We start from the raw sequence: 21,223 nt of genomic DNA on the forward strand, positions 1-21,223 counted from the left end.
ATTGTAACACATATAACAATAACCAGTCCCCCTCTCCACCCCAGAATTCCTATATCTCACCTCCAGCCCAAACACCTGTATCCAATCATCTCCTAATTTACATATGGGGTGCAGCACTGAGGCATTGGGGTGTCTATAGCAGTGACTGTAACACATATAACAATAACCTGTCCCCTCTCCACCCCAGAATTCCTGTATCTCACCTCCAGCCCAAACACCTGTATCCAACCATCTCCTAATTTACATTTGGGGTGCAGCACTGAGGCATTGGGGTGTCTATAGCAGTGACTGTAACACATAACAATAACCTGCCCCCCTCTCCACCCCAGAATTCCTGCATCTCACCTCCAGCCCAAACACCTGTATCCAACCATCTCCTAATTTACATTTGTGGTGCAGCATTGAGGCATTGGGATGTCTATAGCAGTGACTGTAACACATATAACAATAACCTGTCCCCCTCTCCTCCCCAGAATTCCTGTATCTCCCCTCCAGCCCCAAACACCTGTATCCAATCATCTCCTAATTTACAGCTAGGGAGCAGCACTGAGGCATTGGGGTGTCTATAGTATGTGATTGTAACACATAACAATAACCTGTCCCCCTCTCCATCCCAGAATTCCTGTATCTCACCTCCAGCCCCAAACACCTGTATCCAATCATCTCCTAATTTACATTTGGGGTGCAGCACTGAGGCATTGGGGTGTCTATAGCAGTGACTGTAACACATATAACAATAACCTGTCCCCCTCTCCACTCCAGAATTCCTGTATCTCACCTCCACCCCAAACACCTGTATCCAATCATCTCCTTCTAATTTACATTTGGGGTGCAGCACTGAGGCATTGGGGTGTCTATAGCAGTGACTGTAACACATATAACAATAACCTGTCCCCTCTCCACCCCAGAATTCCTGTATCTCACCTCCAGCCCAAACACCTGTATCCAATCATCTCCTAATTTACATTTGGGGTGCAGCACTGAGGCATTGGGGTGTCTATAGCAGTGACTGTAACACATATAACAATAACCTGTCCCCCTCTCCACCCCAGAATTCCTGTATCTCACCTCCAGCCCAAACACCTGTATCCAACCATCTCCTAATTTACATTTGGGGTGCAGCACTGAGGCATTGGGGTGTCTATAGCAGTGACTGTAACACATATAACAGTAACCTGTCCCTCTCTCCACCCCAGAATTCCTGTATCTCACCTCCAACCCAAACACCTGTATCCAATCATCTCCTAATTTACATTTGGGGTGCAGCACTGAGGCATTGGGGTGTCTATAGCAGTGACTGTAACACATATAACAATAGCCTGTCCTCCTCTCCACCCCAGAATTCCTGTATCTCACCTCAAGCCCAAACACCTGTATCCAATGATCTCCTAATTTACATTTGGGGTGCAGCACTGAGGCATTGGGGTGTCTATAGCAGTGACTGTAACACATATAACAATAGCCTGTCCTCCTCTCCACCCCAGAATTCCTGTATCTCACCTCAAGCCCAAACACCTGTATCCAATGATCTCCTAATTTACATTTGGGGTGCAGCACTGAGGCATTGGGGTGTCTATAGCAGTGACTGTAACACATATAACAGTAACCTGTCCCTCTCTCCACCCCAGAATTCCTGTATCTCACCTCCAACCCAAACACCTGTATCCAATCATCTCCTAATTTACATTTGGGGTGCAGCACTGAGGCATTGGGGTGTCTATAGCAGTGACTGTAACACATATAACAATAGCCTGTCCCCTCTCCACCCCAGAATTCCTGCATCTCACCTCCAGCCCAAACACCTGTATCCAATCATCTCCTAATTTACATTTGGGGTGCAGCACTGAGGCATTGGGGTGTCTATAGCAGTGACTGTAACACATATAACAATAACCTGTCCCCCTCTCCACTCCAGAATTCCTGTATCTCACCTCCAGCCCAAACACCTGTATCCAATCATCTCCTAATTTACATTTGGGGTGCAGCACTGAGGCATTGGGGTGTCTATAGCAGTGACTGTAACACATATAACAATAACCTGTGCTCCTCTCCACCCCAGAATTCCTGTATCTCACCTCCACCCCAAACACCTGTATCCAATCATCTCCTTCTAATTTACATTTGGGGTGCAGCACTGAGGCATTGGGGTGTCTATAGCAGTGACTGTAACACATATAACAATAACCTGTCCCCTCTCCACCCCAGAATTCCTGTATCTCACCTCCAGCCCAAACACCTGTATCCAATCATCTCCTAATTTACATTTGGGGTGCAGCACTGAGGCATTGGGGTGTCTATAGCAGTGACTGTAACACATAAAAATAACCTGTCCCCTCTCCACCCCAGAATTCCTGTATCTCACCTCCACCCCCAAACACCTGTATCCAATCATCTCCTAATTTACATTTGGGGTGCAGCACTGAGGCATTGGGGTGTCTATAGCAGTGACTGTAACACATAACAATAACCTGTCCCCCTCTCCACCCCAGAATTCCTGCATCTCACCTCCAGCCCAAACACCTGTATCCAATCATCTCCTAATTTACATTTGGGGTGCAGCACTGAGGCATTGGGGTGTCTATAGCAGTGACTGTAACACATATAACAATAACCTGTCCCCTCTCCACCCCAGAATTCCTGTATCTCACCTCCAGCCCAAACACCTGTATCCAATCATCTCCTTCTAATTTACATTTGGGGTGCAGCACTGAGGCATTGGGGTGTCTATAGCAGTGACTGTAACACATATAACAATAACCTGCCCCCCTCTCCACCCTAGAATTCCTGTATCTCACCTCCAGCCCAAACACCTGTATCCAATCATCTAATTTACATCTGGGGTGCAGCACTGAGGCATTGGGGTGTCTATAGCAGTGACTGTAACACATATAACAATAACCTGTCCCCCTCTCTACCCCATAATTCCTGTATCTCACCTCCAGCCCAAACACCTGTATCCAATCATCTCCTAATTTACATTTGGGGTGCAGCACTGAGGCATTGAGGTGTCTATAGCAGTGACTGTAACACTGATAACAATAACCTGTCCCCCTCTTCACCCCAGAATTCCTGTATCTCACCTCCAGCCCAAACACCTGTATCCAATCATCTCCTTCTAATTTACATTTGGGGTGCAGCACTGAGGCAATGGGGTGTATTCTGCATTATATGTGCCAGAGCATAATATGATCAGCTTTCAACAAAATACTTTATTGTTATCAGGAGTGGTTGTTCAGCCATATAAAAGTGTTTTGGCTTTTATTTACTCTTCAGGAGAGCCGTAGCTGCACGTGACAGCAGATCCTGCCTTGTTTGCATAGATAGAAAAACCTGGTTTATTAACTCTTGCCATAGAAAAACATAAAATGGCAACACAGTGAAGTTCAAATTAGGCTACCGATGTTTATGTTATGTATCCTCAGTTCAGGGACTTTAATGCTTTACAAACTAATTCACTGATGACAAGTAAGCTCTAAATACTCAACATAAATGTCTGACAAGTAGTGATTTACACGCAAAATATTTCCCACACTCAGCACACGAATAGGGCTTCTCACCAGTGTGAGAACTGGTATGTCTGACAAGTTGTGAGTTGTATACAAAACATTTCCCACACTCAGCACATGAATAGGGCTTCTCACCAGTGTGAGATTTCTCATGTGTGACAAGATTTGATTTCTGCACAAAACATTTCCCACACTCAGTACAGGAATAGGGCTTCTCACCAGAGTGAGTTCTTTCATGATTGACAAGCTCTGATTTCTGTTTAAAACATTTCCCACACTCAGCACATGAATAGGGCTTCTCACCAGTGTGAGATCTCTCATGTGTGACAAGCTGTGCTTTATGTGCAAAACATTTCCCACACTCAGCACAAGCATAAGGCTTTTCACCAGTATGGGATCTCTCATGACTGCCAAGCTGTGATTTCTGTGCAAAAGATTTTCCACACTCAGCACATGAATAGGGCTTCTCACCAGAGTGGGATCTCTTATGTTTGATAAGATTCCATTTATACACAAAACATTTCCCACACTCAGCACAAGCATAAGGCTTATCACCAGTGTGAGAACTGGTATGTCTGACAAGTTGTGTGTTGTAGACAAAACATCTCCCACACTCAGCACAAGCATAAGGTTTCTCACCAGTGTGAGATCTCTCATGTTTAACAAAATTTGATTTCTGTGCAAAACATTTCCCACACTCAGCACATGAATAGGGCTTCTCACCAGTGTGAGTTCTCTCATGAATGACAAGGTGTGATTTCACAACAAAACATTTCCCACACTCAGCACATGAATATGGCTTCTCTCCAGTGTGAGATCTCTCATGTATGACAAGACTTGATTTCCATGCAAAACATTTCCCACACGTGGAACAGGAATAAGACCCTCCAGCAGGGGGAGTGCTGTGATGGGTAGGAGGCCCCTCAGGGTTAGACAGGTGAGGGGAGTCTGGGGGAATATTTGGGGTCACCAGGATATCTGCAGGAGACTCTTGTCCAGTGACATCATCATCCGTTGTACAGTCTGTGGATACAGATAGACGAGTTTCTGAGAGGTTCCTGATGCCGGGACTCCGCGCTGCAAATAGAGAAACATCATCAATTCCTGTTAGAGTATTCTGAGGGGAGGAGCAATTATTAGGGGTGGTCAGTGAGCTGCTGATAACTTCAAATTGGTGCAAAGTTTATGCAGATAAGAAATGGACTAAATGCAGCAGCTGCATACCTTTGCATATAATTAGCATACAATTTGCACCATCTCAGAGTTATGGGCATGTCACTGACCATCACTAGTTATCAGCCTGACAGAGAACTGCAGAAGGTTTTGCTCACTATAAGCGGCCAATCACATGAAAATAGCTTTGCCTTGCATGAAGATTTTATGTAGCTAGGAATTCAGCTAATCCAATGCATTACCTGACAAATCTGATTAACTGCATACAATTTGCATTTCATTTGCATACAAGTCAGAGTTATTTGCATGTCACTGACCCTCCCTACACATAAAGCATTGGCCATACATGGAAAGCAGTAAATTGCAGAGCTTGATAAGACAATGGCAGCAATGTGTTACTCCTGTGACAACAGACCTCTATGTACTTATAGCAAGTGATCTGTGTTATGTTTGTAGAGCAATGTGGTGTCACTTACACATTCCTATTACCATTGTATCCTCGTGTCACTCATATGCCCCTTGTAATGTCCCTTTATCTCTCTCTTGTCCCCAATTGTGCAAATAAAGATATTGTGACGTTACACAACACTAAATTATAGGAGCTGCGAGGTGGAGGAATTATCCATTTATGTCATGGAGATCGCAAACCACTAATACTTCTGTAGCTGGATATACTGTACATACATATATACTCCTATACATAAGTCACCCCCTAGTGTGACCAATCTGTGTACAGTAATGTACAGTGACCATTATCAGCTTATTACAGGCTGGTAACACTAGGTCACTCCTACTGTGACCAATCTGTGTACAGTAATGTACAGTGAGTATTATCAGCTTATTACAGGCCAGTAACACTAAGTCACCCCCTACTGTGACCAATCTGTGTACAGTAATGTACAGTGACCATTATCAGCTTATTACAGGCCAGTAACACTAAGTCACCCCCTACTGTGACCAACCTGTGTACAGTAATGTACAGTGACCATTATCAGCTTATTACAGGCCGGTAACACTAAGTCACCCCTACTGTGACCAATCTGTGTACAGTAATGTGCAGTGACCATTATCAGCTTATTACAGGCCAGTAACACTAAGTCACCCCTACTGTGACCAATCTGTGTACAGTAATGTACAGTGACCATTATCAGCTTATTACAGGCCAGTAACACTAAGTCACCCCTACTGTGACCAATCTGTGTACAGTAATGTACAGTGACCATTATCAGCTTATTACAGGCCAGTAACACTAAGTCACCTCTACTGGGACCAATCAGTGTACAGTAATGTACAGTGACCATTATCAGCTTATTACAGGCCAGTAACACTAAGTCACCCCTACTGTGACCAATCTGTGCACAGTAATGTACAGTAATCATTATCAGCTTATTGCAGGCCAGTAACACTAAGTCACCCCTACTGTTACCAATCTGTGTACAGTAATGTACAGTGACCATTATCAGCTTATTACAGGCCAGTAACACTAAGTCACCCCTACTGTGACCAATCTGTGTACAGTAATGTACAGTGACCATTATCAGCTTATTACAGGCCGGTAACACTAAGTTACCCCCTACTGTGACCAATCTGTGTACAGTAATGAACAGTGACCAGTACCAGCTTATTACAGGTCAGTAACACTAAGTCACCCCTACTGTGACCAATCTGTGTACAGTAATGTACAGTGACCATTATCAGCTTATTACAGGCTGGTAACACTAAGTCACCCCTACTGTGACCAATCTGTGTACAGTAATGTACAGTGACCATTATCAGCTTATTACAGGCTGGTAACACTAAGTCACCCATACTGTGACCAATCTGTGTACAGTAATGTACAGTGACCATTATCAGCTTATTACAGGCCGGTAACACTAAGTTACCCCCTACTGTGACCAATCTGTGTACAGTAATGAACAGTGACCAGTACCAGCTTATTACAGGTCAGTAACACTAAGTCACCCCTACTGTGACCAATCTGTGTACAGTAATGTACAGTGACCATTATCAGCTTATTACAGGCTGGTAACACTAAGTCACCCATACTGTGACCAATCTGTGTACAGTAATGTACAGTGACCATTATCAGCTTATTACAGGCCAGGAACACTAAGTCACCCCTACTGTGACCAATCTGTGTACAGTAATGTACAGTGACCAGTATCAGCTTATTACAGGCCAGTAACACTGACTCCCCCCTACTGTGACCAATCTGTGTACAGTAATGTACAGTTACCATTATCAGCTTATTACAGGCCAGTAACACTAAGTCACCCCCTCCTGTGACCAATCTGTGTACAGTAATGTACAGTGACCATTATCAGCTTATTACAGGCTGGTAACACTAAGTCACCCCTACTGTGACCAATCTGTGTACATAAGCAATGTACAGTGACCATTATCAGCTTATTACAGGCTGGTAACACTAAGTCACCCCCTACTGTGACCAATCTGTGTACAGTAATGCACAGTGATCATTATCAGCTTATTACAGGCCGGTAACACTAAGTCACCCCTACTGTTACCAATCTGTGTACACTAGTAGTAGTAGTTTGTACTGTGTTAGCCATCAGTAAAAGCAAGAAGTTTTAAATCAGGATGATACCATTTATTGGCTAACTAAAAAGAATAAGAGAGCTTTCGGCTTTGCAGCCTTCATCGGGTTTACATCCTGTTTGCTTGCAGGCTGATGGTACAGACAGCTTTATACATGCAACATCAAAAGGGATACATAGATTTTTTTCGAGCATAAATACATGTCATTTAGATGCCTTAAGTGAAACAGAACATCTAAATGGAGGAGGTTGTTAGCTGAGATAAGAAGGAATCCTTGTTTACACCATGCTATCCAACTCCCAGGTCTGGTAGTTAAACGGAAACGGTTAAGATGACAAAAATATGCATAAGAGATCCCATAACATGGCCAGTCTGTGAGCAGCAATACAGTCACACTAGCAATATACATACACATTTATTCTATATTACTGCTGATTACTCACCTGTTCTGCCCTCTGTAACATTGTCCTCCTCTTTACTTGTCCCCATCATGTCACCCTCCTCCATAGACTGCTGATCACTCCTCACATACGTCTCTTCTTCTTCCTCTTTACTTGTCCTCATCATGTCACCCTCCTCCATAGACTGCTGATCACTCCTCACATATGTCTCTTCTTCCTCCTCTTTACATGTCCTCATCATGTCACCCTCCTCCATAGACTGCTGATCACTCCTCACATACATCTCTTCTTCTTCCTCTTTACATGTCCTCATCATGTCACCCTCCTCCATAGACTGCTGATCACTCCTCACATATGTCTCTTCTTCCTCCTCTTTACATGTCCTCATCATGTCACCCTCCTCCATAGACTGCTGATCACTCCTCACATATGTCTCTTCTTCTTCCTCTTTACTTGTCCTCATCATGTCACCCTTCTCCATAGACTGCTGATCACTCCTCACATATGTCTCCTCTTCTTCCTCTTTAATTTTCACCATCATGACACCCTCCTCCATAGACTGCTGATCACTCCTCACATACGTCTCTTCTTCTTCCTCTTTACTTGTCCTCATCATGTCACCCTCCTCCATAGACTGCTGATCACTCCTCACATACGTCTCTTCTTCTTCCTTACATGTCCTCATCATGTCACCCTCCTCCATAGACTGCTGATCACTCCTCACATATGTCTCTTCTTCTTCCTCTTTACTTGTCCTCATCATGTCACCCTCCTCCATAGACTGCTGATCACTCCTCACATATATCTCCTCTTCTTCCTCTTTACTTGTCCTCATCATGTCACCCTCCTCCATAGACTGCTGATCACTCCTCACATACGTCTCTTCTTCTTCCTCTTTACTTCTCCTCATCATGTCACCCTTTTCCATAGACTGCTGATCACTCCTCACATATGTCTCTTCTTCTTCCTCTTTACATGTCCTCTTCATGTCACCCTCCTCCCTAGACTGCTGATCACTCCTCACATACGTCTCTTCTTCCTCTTTACTTGTCCTCATCATGTCACCCTCCTCCATAGACTGCTGATCACTCCTCACATATGTCTCTTCTTCTTCCTCTTTACTTCTCCTCATCATGTCACCCTTTTCCATAGACTGCTGATCACTCCTCACATACGTCTCTTCTTCTTCCTCTTTAACTACAGCACATCCATGTACCAGTTCTCCATCCTAAGTTCACAAAATGATAGCTAATTTAAATTTTAAACAGATAACAGCATATGCATGCTACAAAAATGTAATACATTTTGAAGTCTCTGTGGACCCTCAGTCCCACCTACCTGATCATGCTGGGGGATGGTGGGATCTTCCTGTGGACAATCCTGGGAATAAAGAGGACCTGTACATCTCTCTGGAGGGTTTCTGTTACTGGATACATCTGTAGGAAACACACACACTGACTGAATACATTGTCTCTATGTGTTTATCAGATGATGGGGGATCTAGGTGGACAATCCTGGGAATAAAGAGGACCTGTACATCTCTCTGGTGGGTTCCTGTTACTGGATACATCTGTAGGAAACACACACACTGACTGAATACATTGTCTCTATGTGATTATCAGATGATGGGGGATCTAGGTGGACAATCCTGGGAATAAAGAGGACCTGTACATCTCTCTGGTGGGTTCCTGTTACTGGATACATCTGTAGGAAACACACACTGACTGAATACATTGTCTCTATGTGTTTATCAGATGATGGGGGATCTAGGTGGACAATCCCAGGAATAAAGAGGACCTGTACATCTCTCTGGTGGGTTCCTGTTACTGGATACATCTGTAGGAAACACACACACTGACTGAATACATTGTCTCTATGTGTTTATCAGATGATGGGGGATCTAGGTGGACAATCCTGGGAATAAAGAGGACCTGTACATTTCAACACGGAAGATATGACACTTTGATACAGTGTAAAGCAGTGTACAGCTTGTATAACAGACTAAGTTTGCTGTTTCATAATCATAACTCAACAAGCATCCATTAATGTCTAAGGCACTGGCAACAAAAGTGAGTACACCCCTAAGAGAAGAATATATAAATTCTGGCCAATTTCCCCACCCTCCCCGGAGTCATGTGACTGGTTAGTGTTACAAGGTCTTAGGTGTGACTGGGGAGCAGGAGGTGTGTTACATTTGGTGTTATCGCTCTCACACTCTCTCATACTGGTCACTGGAAGCTAAGCATGGCTCCTCATGGCAGAGAACTCTCTGAGGAGCTTATAGAGGAATTCTGCCCAATCAGACACTTTCCCTCCCGGGGTCATGTGACTGGTTAGTGTTACAAGGTCTCAGGTGTGACTGGGGAGCAGGAGGTGTATTACATTTGGTGTTATCACTCTCACACTCTCTCATACTGGTCACTGGAAGCTCAGCATGGCTCCTCATGGCAGAGATCTCTCTGAGGAGCTTATAGAGGAATTCTGCCCAATCAGACATTTTCCCTCCCGGGGTCATGTGACTGGTTAGTGTTACAAGGTCTCAGGTGTGACTGGGGAGCAGGAGGTGTGTTACATTTGGTGTTATCACTCTCACCCTCTCTCATACTGGTCACTGGAAGCTCAGCATGGCTCCTCATGGCAGAGAACTCTCTGAGCAGCTTATAGAGGAATTCTGCCCAATCAGACATTTTCCCTCCCCGGGGTCATGTGACTGGTTAGTGTTACAAGGTCTCAGGTGTGACTGGGGAGCAGGAGGTGTGTTACATTTGGTGTTATCACTCTCACACTCTCTCATACTGGTCACTGGAAGCTCAGCATGGCTCCTCATGGCAGAGTGGTTTGGTTTGGGTGTTGAAATACCCTCTGGAAAAATACACAGGAGACAAAAAAGAAGGGAGCCCAATGGTGTGCTACGTAAAGACAAATGATAATCATGGAAGTACAAAGAACTACTCACAATGGTGGGCTGCAGGGGGGCAACTGACCGCAGGAAGCAGGTGGAGACAATAAACTCGACTCCACTCGGGGGGGGGGGGGGGAGGCTCCGGGGACCTGGATGTGGTCACACTCCTATGAAAAAAGGAGACAGATCTCTACGTGGTGGAACCACGGACGCTCAGTCTCCGCCTCTCAGTGCTCAAATCATACACAGCACACTGCATCACACTACTCTGCACGGCTGTCATCCCAGAAGCGTACATTTGAATACGGCGCTGGTAGACTTGGGCGCAGGATCCAGCTGTTAAATGGCTGGTCCTGCTTCTGCACAAGTCCGGGGCGTTTTAATTACTATTCCCCCTCCAGGCCGACATGGATAGTGGGGGAATGAAATAATTCGGCTTCCAGCGATTGCTGGAGGCCGAATTATTGTGTTTTTTAAGCAACTTCGGCTCCGTCTTCTGACGGAGCCGACCTTCCTCACTGAGCGCCGCTATAGACTGATTCCCATTACAGTCTATGGCGGCGCTGGCTGCGCCCAAATCTAGCAGCGCTGAAAAGCACTGCTCCGTCCCATAAGGAAGCCTCATTTCGAGAAGATGCACAGTTCCATACAGTTTGCTGAAGACCAGCAGAATATGGACAGGGATTGCTGGAACCTCCTGCGGTCTGATGAGACCAAGACAAACTTATTTGGTTTAGATGGTGACAAGTGTGTGTGGCAGCAACCAGGTGAGGAGTACAAAGACCAGTGTGTCTTGCCTACAGTCAAGCATGGGGACTTGGGCAGCATGGTGGCGTATTGGATAGAACTTTTGGCTTGCAGCACTGGGTTCCCCGGATCAAATCCCAGCCAGGGCAATATCTGCAAAGAATGTTTCTGTTCTCCCTATGTCTGTGTGGGTTTTCTCCAGGCACTCTGGTTTCCTCCCACATCCCCAAAGCATCCAGTTAATTGGTCCTAGACTACAATAGACATAACTATGGTAGGGATTAGATTGTGAGCTCCTGTGAGGGACAGTAAGTGACAAGGCTAATAATACTCTGTAAAGTGCTGTGAAATATGTTGGCTTAATACATTCTATAATAATAATGGTGGCAGTGTCATGGTTTGGGGGCTGCATGAGTGCTGCCGGCACTGGGGAGCTGCAGGTCATTGAGGGAGCCATGAATGCCAACATGTACTGTGACCTACTGAAGCAGAGCATGATCTCCTCCCTTCAGACACTGGGCTGCAGGGCAGTATTCCACCCATGGTAATGACCCCAAACACACGCCTGGCTAAACTGAGGGTAAAAGTGCTGGACTTGCCTAGCGTGTCCCCAGACCTAAACCCCATTGTGCACCTGCGGGGCATCCTCATATGGAAAGTGGAGGAGCGCAAGGTCTCTAACATCCCCCAGCTTCATCATGGAGGAGGGGAAGAGGATGCCAGTGGTGACCTGTGACGCTCTAGTGACCTCCATGCCCAAGAGTTGTAAAGGATACTAGTCCTGATGCAAATTTAAAAACGGGAGTAGCAGGCACGTGTAGTGGTCTCCCCCCCCTTCCCCCCCTCCTTCTCCGTTATGATGCACTGACCCCCCCCAAAGCTACATCCTGGTCGGGAGGGTCGGTGAAGACTGCGCAGTTGCTGCCTGGCAATGGACGTACTTTGAGAGTGTGTCTTCTCACGCATGCACGCTAGGTCACAGCTACATAGTGCACATGCGCAGGGCCCTCCCAGCTGCGGGGGTGCTGTCACGAACACGCATCGCCGGGCAGCGCCTGCACAGTTTTCACCGACCCTCCTGACTACAAAGTAGCTTCGATGCATCATAACGGAGGGGGGTGGAGGAGAACGGGGAAGCGGTGGGCATGAGGAGAACCCACTATACATGCCTGCTCCTCCCGTTTGTAAATTTTAATGAGGACTAAGGTATCCTTTAAGGCAGATCTAGAAAATAATGGTGGGCACACAAAATATTGATCTTCCCTTAGGAATGTACTCACTGTTGTAAGATACTACATGTGTTTATCAGATGATGGGTGGGGGGGGGGGGGGGGGGGGGTCTGGATCTAGGTGGACCCCAAGTACTGCTCTCTCCTGTACAAGTAATGAAAGTCTCCTCTTACCCGGTGATGTGAGGGGCGGCTGACTCTCCATCATGGCGTCCTTGTAGAGGTCCTGGTGTCCTTCTATATACTGCCCTTCCTCCATGGAGAAATAGATGAGACAATGAGCCTCCTTATAGGAACCTGACACACGGAATGATACAGTCACCACCATACAAATCACTGGCTGTCACTGGATACTGTCCCATAATTCCTGCTAATGCTCAACTCACCCCGACAGCAGATCAGTGAGGATGTTGTGGGCTTCTCGTGTCTCTCAGATATCAGGGGGTGAGGTGGGGGCACCGCGATGGTCACCAGACTTCACAGAAGGGAGACTCTGTATGGAGAGACTGAAGGTAAGGTCATGTGACACTCCCAGAATCCTTCTCACCTCTCCAGTCATGTGACACTCCCAGAACCCCCCTCACCTCTCCAGTCATGTGACACTCCCAGAATCCTCCTCACCTCTCCAGTCATGTGACACTCCCAGAATCCTCCTCACCTCTCCAGTCATGTGACACTCCCAGAACCCTTCTCACCTCTACAGTCATGTGACACTCCCAGAACCCTCCTCATCTCTCCAGTCATGTGACACTCCCAGAACCCTCCTCACCTCTCCAGTCACATCAAAGTTAGCTCTCATAAAAGGACAACTGTAAAGAGAGTTAAATGGAGGCAATATTTATTTTCTTTTAAAAAATAACAGTTACCTGGATATTCTGCTGAGCCTCTGTCTCTAATACTTTTAGCCATGGAGCCTGAACAAGCATGCAGCAGCAGATCAGGTGTTTCTGACATAATTGTCACATCTGAAAAGATTAGCCACATGTCTGGTGTTATTCAGACACTACTGCAGCCAAATAGATCAACAGGGCTGCCGGGCAACTGGTATTGTTTAGAAGGAAATAAACATGGTAGTCTCCATATCACTCTCACCTCGGGGTTAATTTAAAGCACAAGGTGTCTATCCACTTAGTGCACAGAATGTCCTATACACTTCCCCACCCCCATACCCATCCTCTTCTCCCCACTATGTGCTTCCCCCCCCCATTACCTGTCCTCCCCTCCCGCACTATCTGCTACTCCCCCACTATATGCTCCTCCCCACCCCAATACCCGTCCTCCCCTCCCCCACCCCAATACCTGTCCTCCCCTCCCTCACTATGATCCCCTCATTCCTCTGCAGAGTACCTGCACATCACTCTTACATGTACCCACAGTTACATTGCCTAGGGCCTGATCCATGTTCAGATTGTGCCTGAAGAATGTGTAATAGAGGAAGAATCCCCTCATTCCCTGCAGAGTACCTGCACATCACTCTTACATGTACCACAGTTACACTGCCTAGGGCCTGATCCATGCTCAGATTGTACATGAAGAATGTATAATAGAGGAAGAATCTCCTCATTCCCTGCAGAGTACCTGCACATCACTCTTACATGTACCCACAGTTACATTGCCTGGGGCCTGATCCATGCTCAGATTGTGCATGAAGAATGTGTAATAGAGGAAGAATCCCCACATTCCCCTGCAGAGTACCTGCACATCACTCTTACATGTACCACAGTTACACTGCCTAGGGCCTGATCCATGTTCACATCATGCATGAAGAATGTGTAATTGTGAGAGATCGCGGAAAAGCCGCCGCGAGTACTACTGAGCAGGCGGCTAATTCCGCGTCCAGTGCGGCGGTTTGCATGCGGAAGCGTGTGTCTGGCGGCAGAGCGGAACGCGGAAAAGCCGCCGCATGCAACAACAGTCAGGCGGCTGATTCCGCGTCCAGCGCGGCGGTTTGCACGCAGCAGTGTGCAGCTGGTGTGGCTGAGCCTGTTAGTTCACACAGGTTTAGGGCTACGCACGCACACGCCAGAAGTCAGGACCTTTATGCCAGCAGGAGATGTGTCAGCTGATCAGGATGATCAGCTGATTCCTGCTGGGCTCCTGATTGGCTGAGTGGTTCGGGCGGGCGGCAGAGTCCTGCAACTATATAGTGACATCCACCTTCGGGTGTCACTCCCTCCCTGGTCCTTCCTACCTCCAGCCTGACTCCTCCCCTTGGAGAGCCTCAGGCTGCTGAAAGGTTCCTGTGCCTTCCCGAGCAGTATTCCAGCACTGCAGGTGCATTGCTCAAAGTATTACTGTTACACCAAACACTCACATACCTATAGGTGTCCAGAGGTTAGCAATATATCTGTATTATCGGTGATTCTGCAGACCATCAATAATCGGGTATATATCTGCATTCTTGGTGATACTGCAGATCACCAATAATCAGATTCTCTCTGCGTGCTGACACCAATCGTTACAGTAATAGAGGAAGAATTCCCTCATTCTCCTGCAGAGTACCTGCACATCACTCATACATGTAGCCACAGTTACATTGCCTAGGGCCTGATCCATGTTCAGATTGTGCATGAAGAATGTGTAATAGAGGAAGAATCTCCTTATTCCCCTGCAGAGTACCTGCACATCACTCTTACATGTACCCAGAGCTACATTGTCTGATAGATGTTCAGATTGTGCATGAAGAATGTGTAATAGAGGAAGAATCCCCTCATTCTCCTGCAGAGTACCTGCACATCACTCTTACATGTACCCACAGTCACATTGCCTAGGGCCTGATTGTGCATGAAGAATGTGCAATAGAGGAAGAATCCCCTCCCCCACTATGTGCTCCTCCCTTACCCCAATACCTGTCCTCTCCTCCCCCACTATGTGCTCCTCCCTCGCCCCAATACCGGTCCTCCCCTCCCCCACTATGTGCTCCTCCCTCACCCCAATACCTGTCCTCACCTCCCCCACTATGTGTTCCTCCCTCGCCCCAATACCGGTCCTTCCCTCCCCCACTATGTGCTCCTCCCTCACCCCAATACCTGTCCTCCCCTCCCCCACTATGTGCTCCTCCCTCACCCCAATACATGTCCTCCCCTCCCCTACTATGTGCTCCTCCCTCACCCCAATACCTGCCCTCCCCTCCCCCACTATGTGCTCCTCCCTCAACCCAATACCTGTCCTCCCCTCCCTCACTATATGCTCCTCCCACACCCCAATACCTGTCCTCCCCTCCCCTACTATGTGCTCCTCCCTCAACCCAATACCTGTCCTCCCCTCCCCCACTATATGCTCCTCCCACAACCCAATACCTGTCCTACCCTCCCCCACTATGTGCTCCTCCCTCACCCCAATGCCTGTCCTCCCCTCCCCTACTATGTGTTCTTCCCTCACCCCAATACCTGCCCTCCCCTCCCCCACTATGTGCTCCTCCCTCAACCCAATACCTGTCCTCCCCTCCCCCACTAATTGCTCCTCCCACACCCCAATACCTGTCCTCCCCTCCCCCACTATGTGCTCCTCCCTCACCCCAATACCTGTCCTCCCCTCCCCCACTATGTGCTCCTCCCTCACCCCAATACCTGTCATCCCCTCTCCACTATGTGCTCCCCCCTCACCCCAATACCTGCCCTCTCCTCCCCCCTATATGCCCCTCCCCCACTATGTGCTACTCCCTCACCCCAATGCCTGTCCTCCCCACCCCTACTATGTGCTCCTCCCTCACCTCAATACCTGCCCTTCCCTCCCCCACTATGTGCTCCTCCCTCAACCCAATACCTGTCCTCCCCTCCCCCACTATATGCTCCTCCCACACCCCAATACCTGTCCTCCCCTCCCCCACTATGTGCTCCTCCCTCACCCCAATACCTGTCCTCCCCTCCCCCACTATGTGCTTCTCCCTCACCCCAATACCTGTCATCCCCTCTCCACTATGTGCTCCTCCCTCCCCCCAATACCTGCCCTCCCCCCCCCCACTATGTGCCCTTCCCCCACTATGTGCTCCTCCCTTACCCCAATACGTGTCCACTCCCCCACTATGTGCTCCTCCCACACCCCAATACCTGTCCTCCCCTCCCCCACCCCAATACGTGTCCCCCTCCCCCACTATGTGCTCCTCCAACACCCCAATATCTATCCTCCCCTCCCCCACTATGTGCTCCTCCCTCACCCTAATACCTGTTCTCTCCTCCCCCACTATGTGCTCCTCCCTCACCCCAATACCTGTCCTCCCCTTCCCCAATATGTGCTCCTCCCTCCCCCAATGCCTGTCCTCCCTGAGTCCCCTCCCCCACTATGTGCTCAATACCTGTCCTCCCTCACACCAATACCTACCACACACACTCACTCTCTCTCTATGTACTCCCCATAATAAACAGAAAAATACTTTCACCTCCTCCTCTTCCTCTGCTCTCCCCAGTTCCGCTCTATGACCACTTCCGGTCTCTTTCTTCGGAAGACAGCTGGGAAAGGTAGTGCAGAACAGAGGGCGGTGATTCCCAGCGACGTCACCCCCACGTGACCTCCTCTGGGTGATTGTAGCTATCAGAGGCTGCAGGACAATATGCTTCACCAACCATCTATCGGCCTCTCTCTCCACTTCCTCTCTGTGGTTCTGTATTTCCAGTTTCTGCGCTCCAGCTGGTGAAGGGGAGCCCGCCATCTTGTGGTCAGTCAGTTAACTGCAGCCTCATTTATCTATCGCAAGAAGTTTTAAATCAGGATGATACCATTTATTGGCTAGCTACAAATGAATAAGAATAAACAAGCTTTCGGCCTTGCAGCCTTCGTCGGGCTTACATCCTGTTAGTTTGCAGGCTGGTGGTACAGACAGCTTTATACATGCAACATCAAAAGGGAAAACAGATTTTTTTTTCAAGCATAAATACATGTCATTGAGATGCCTTATGTAAAACAGAACATCTTAATGGGGTTGGAGGTTGTTAGCTGAGATAAGGATCCTTGTTTACTCCATGCTCACAGACCTGGGAGTTGAACTGACAGAGAGGTATCGTAAATTCTGAGTTCACAAGTTCAGCTATATAGGCTGAGAAAGAGTTTAAATATCGTCAGCCTCATACCAATATAATAGGGTTTTGTCTTTATTCAAGCCCTTGTCCACAGCTTTGAACCAATTTATACATTTTGTTTCTGCTATTAATCGATCATTTGACGTTTTGAAGCCACCCTTCAGGGCAGGGACACGAAGATCATACATGCTGTGTCCGTTGGAACGAAAGTGTATAGGAACTGGAAGATCAGATTTGGTATCGTTAATAGTGTGCCTGTGTCCATTCATACGTTTGCGCAGTTTGTCCAGTTTCTCCCACGTACATAACATTGGGGCATTAGCACACATGATCAGATATAGCAGATCTATCACAGGAAGAGAGAGCAGCCAGGGAGTATCCGGGAGATAGAGGGGTGTTGCTAGGTATAAGGGCGGGGACCATATAATCTGGGCGTGGCCAGGATTTTGGAGACATTTCTCCAAACTTATTTACTTATGTAAAACTGTCTCACCTTCTGTGGTGCTGTACAATGTAAGGGATTAGATAGTGCGTTCCTCTTTGGACAGTCAGTGACATAACCAGGGCTGAATAACCACAAGGCAACTGAGGCAATTGCCTTGGGCCCTAAAGGGGTGAAAGGGAAACCTCATAGAGACTAGCAATGGGCCCCTGAATAGCAGTATAGGGAGCACAGACATTCTCACTACATGAAGGCTCCACTCCAGTGCTGCACCTTCATCTACAGTGACCAGACGTCCTGCTGTAGCAATGTGTCCAGACTAAGATTCCAGAACTTCCTCCTGTCCACAACCCGACCGTCCGTCAGTCATATAGGTAACGCTTTTGCACCAAAATATATACTAGGGCTTATTGTCACGGCATGTCTGATATTCCAGTTCCTGTGTTGTGTGTCCTCCTGCCTTCTCCACTGTGCCTCTTCTTCTGCTGGATCCACCTCATGAGTGCCCCTGTCCCCCCAACACCTGTACCTTTAGTATCCACCTGATATCCTCCTCTGTCCCCATGCCCTCCTGCTGTCCTGGTGTCCTCCTCTTACCCCCAGCTCCATGCCACACTGTGCCCTGTGTCCTCTAATGTCCCCTTAATCCACTTCTCCCCCCCATCCTCCCAGCTATATGCTGCTGTTTCCCCGACCCCAAACCTCAGCCTGTGGGGAAGAAGTATCACAACTTGTTTATCTACTGGAGCCAATAGTCTCGCAGGCAGGACCATGGCTCCATTGTGCCAATCACTGCACTCACTGAGTAGCAGCGAGTGCAGCGATTGGCCCAAAGACAGAGCTATGGTCCTGCCCCCGAGACCATGGACTCCAGTAACAACACTTTTTCCATTTACTACCTTGATGGCTTACTTTTTTCGGAGTAAGGCTTAGATTTCAAACACGTCTGAAATTCCTGAAAAGGCTTACTTACAGGGGAACAAGGTAGTAGTAGTCACCTTGCTATAGGGTGACCATATTTTGATTTCCAAAAAAGAGGACAATCACAACAGCATGTGGGCGTGGTCATGGGTGGTGCCAAATATACAAGACCTTAGCAGTGTGCTTGGAGGTCGCAGGTTCACAGGAGTGTGGGAGTGCTGGCGTGTGCGTGAGCCGTACCTGTGAGACGTTTCGGAAGGGCGCCCCGGCTGCCACTTGCCACCCGCTTGGTGCTCTGCCTTGGTGTTCCGCTCTGCTTGCCGCCCGCTTGTTGCTTGCTCGGTGCTCTGCCTTGTCCTGTCTACCTGTCGTTCTCTTGCCGCTTGCTGTTACTTGTTGCCCTGCATTACTTTACTCCTGCCTGTGTGTGCCATCTGTGTCACGTCTGATGCGTGATCTGCATGCCGGGGATGCTGTGGGCCCTCTGGTCTGAGTCATGAGCTACTGATCATGAGCTGGATTGCGAGCCGTTCAATGAATCAGCCGTCCTGAGCCATCCTCAGGGCCGGGTTTACAGCTCAGGAGCCTATAGGCACATAAGCTCTGGCGCCCTAAACTCTGGCCATTAACACAGACCACACCCCCTTTTTCTACATGGTGGTGTAGTGGATAGCACTCTCGCATTCCAGTGCTGGGTCCCTGGTTCCAATCACAGCCAGGGCACTATTTGCATGTAGGTTGTATGTTCTCCCCATGTCTGTGTGGGTTTCCTTCAGGCACTCCGGTTTCCTCCACATCCCAAAAACCTACAGATAAGTTAATTGGCTTCCCCCAAAATTGCCCTAGACTATGATATATACATTACACGATACATACATAGACATATGCCTATGGTGGGGATTAGATTGTGAGCTCCACCGAGGGACAGCTAAATGACAAGACAATATACTGTGTACAGCGCTGTGGTTGGAAGATGTTGGTGCTTTATAAATACTAAATATTAATATGCCAAATAAACTGCAGGAGATAGTAAGAAAAGTGTAAACCTAAGTGAGTGACCACCTTTTAAAAACACAAGAGAAAAACCCTGATGTTGCAAATTAAGTGTAGCATGGTAAGAAAACAGAGCTCCAAGGGTTAAGGCAGCAGCATGAAAGGAGGGAGGGGGGTAGGGGGACTGCTGGGGGAGAGGTGATGTCCGATGAGCAGTGTGCGAGTGTCTGTGCAGAGAAAGGAGTAAAGGCAGAGCGCAATGAGAGACAGCTCACCAGGGACCAATTGGCTGGATGTCACACCACGCTGTGCTAAGCAGCTTTGGGGAGGGTGAAGTGTCCCTGCACGCTGGAGCAGACTGGCTGGCTGGAGGGGAGAAGGAAAGGGACAGAGCGTGTTTCACAGCGTGGCCACAGGAAACAGGAAGAGAGCCTTGTTTTTAAGGCAACACAGACGCTCCTGCCTCCTGCTTCGCCAATAAACAAGAGTAGGAGGGGGCGCATGGAGCACTCATAGAGCAGCTGGTGGAGCGACTCACTCCAAAGAGCCGGCTCCTGTTCAGCTCCTAAACGGCTCTCTTCACTACCTACCCGGACATTTCAAAACCCCGCCCTGACGCCCCGGACAGGTCAGAAAAAGTGGACCTGTCCGGGCAAAAGAGGACGCCTGGTCAGCCTACCTTGCTACCAGCATGGGGGGTGTCATCTGACTACCTATACTGAAGGGGCAGTCTTTTGGCTTCCTTTACTGAAGGGGGAGTTGGTCATCTGGTTTCCTATACTGAAGGGGGCAGGCATCTGCCTCCTGTATGTACAGCACCCAGACATACATGAGGCACTCGCATGACTATTCATCCTTATCCTGAGTGCAGGCTCCTTTCCCCAGGCCTGGAGCAAAGGCCTCATTACGCCCATTCACAAGAATGGGGACCGATAAGACCCAGCTATCTACACATAAATCTGTGTCAGCAGCACACTGGATAAACTATTTAAAATCATGAATTAAAGGATCCTCCCCTTCCTCACACAGCAGGATGTACTTAGCAAAAGACAAGCTGGATTCATGCCAAACCACCACACAACCGACCACATCTACTCACTGCACAGCCTCATCAAGACCCACGTCCACAGCTCACGTGGCAAATACACCACACCACCGACCACATATCCACACTGTACAGCACCATGATACCCATGTCCACAGCTCACACGGCAAATACACCGCACCACCGACCACATCTACACACTGCACTGCCTCATCATACCCATGTCCACAGCTCACACGGCAAATACACCGCACCACCGACCACATCTACACACTGCACAGCCTCATCAAGAC

At 48.0% G+C, this 21,223-nt stretch overlaps 1 pseudogene; it reads right to left on the reverse strand.

Annotated features, from left to right (window-relative positions):
• Window positions 1-3,402: 3,402 nt before the first annotated feature.
• LOC137537267 (zinc finger protein 850-like) overlaps window positions 3,403-21,223 on the reverse strand; it is a 57,677-nt pseudogene continuing 39,856 nt past the window's right edge.

The sequence above is a fragment of the Hyperolius riggenbachi genome, chromosome 10, assembly GCF_040937935.1.
Source record: "Hyperolius riggenbachi isolate aHypRig1 chromosome 10, aHypRig1.pri, whole genome shotgun sequence".
Taxonomy (NCBI): domain Eukaryota; kingdom Metazoa; phylum Chordata; class Amphibia; order Anura; family Hyperoliidae; genus Hyperolius; species Hyperolius riggenbachi.